Source organism: Phocoena sinus, chromosome 13 (genome assembly GCF_008692025.1).
Source record: "Phocoena sinus isolate mPhoSin1 chromosome 13, mPhoSin1.pri, whole genome shotgun sequence".
In the NCBI taxonomy this organism is placed as follows: domain Eukaryota; kingdom Metazoa; phylum Chordata; class Mammalia; order Artiodactyla; family Phocoenidae; genus Phocoena; species Phocoena sinus.
In genome coordinates this window covers 8772626-8773763 of record NC_045775.1, presented here as the reverse complement: position 1 = coordinate 8773763, position 1138 = coordinate 8772626, and the positions used below count along the sequence as shown (strand labels likewise).

Below are 1138 nucleotides of genomic sequence, written 5' to 3'. Positions count from 1 at the left end.
GCGTTCTGAGCCCCTTGGGCAGTTAGAAAGGGAACAGAAACCAAAACAATCACCGGATGTGACAGAGATTGACAATCAAGAAGTCTAAAGCAGAATGGGAAAGGTGGTAAAGAAAGGGGAAGAATGGAGAAAGGAGAGGTACTAGAGGCCATCTCCCCCATTAACCCTTGTGTTACGAGGGGCTGGAGGAGAGTCTCAAACATTAGGAAGTGCAGGTCCTGAAGACGGGAGGTGGTGTATGACCCTCAAGGAGGAGTAGTGGAAGGAAAGAGGGCCCCCTCTCTCTTTGTAGAATGGGACCCCCCCACACACCTTAGGGACAGCAACTGCACAGACCGTAGACACTTTCATCACTGGAGGCAACATATAGAAAGAAGTCTTCTTCATGGTGTTCCTGGTATAGCTGACCCATCCTGGCGCTCGTGGGTGGAATGACATTGTTGACAAAGAAACACAAGGCATCCTCAGCTCGGAGATGAATTCGCTTCCTGATCAAGAAGTAGAACTGACCAGCTGTCAGATCAGAAGGCAGCAGCATTTCCTTTCGTCCAGGTCTCCTACCCGAGCTCTGGGAGCCTCTTCTACTATCACCGGCAACCGGTCCGGGTATTTCTTTCGGATCTTCTCGCCCTCAGAGCGCCGCTTCTCAAGAAGATCCTCCTCTTTATACACGAACTTCATCCTCCGGGGAACCGGGCTGAGGGAACCCTGGGGTGGGGGCTGGGACGTGGGGGGAGGGGGACGGCGGCAACTCGCGGGCTGAAAACGTTTATGTTTAGAACAATTTGGGTATGTGAATCTACACTTACCATTGCATGGTTTACGAAAACTAAGTATAGATCAAATATTTCCGATGAAAGTGTAGCTTCCAAATTGAGATATTCTATAAATAAAGTACACACTGGATTTTGAAGACTTAGTAGGATAAAAAGAATGCAAAGTAGCTTATTGACAATTTTTATTTTAATGGTATATTAAAATAATAAGATTTGGGCTATATAGGGTTAAGAAAAATTACCATTAACATCATCTATTTCTTTTATATATATATATGTTTTGTGTGTGTGTGTGTGTGTGTGTGTGTGGTACACGAGCCTCTCACTGTTGCGGCCTCTCCCGTTGTGGAGCACAGGCTCCG

General features: G+C 46.7%; 1 pseudogene; it reads right to left on the bottom strand.

Annotated features, from left to right (window-relative positions):
* Window positions 1–313: 313 nt before the first annotated feature.
* LOC116764612 lies at window positions 314–681 on the bottom strand (annotated as a pseudogene).
* Between the last annotated feature and the right edge of the window lie 457 nt (window positions 682–1138).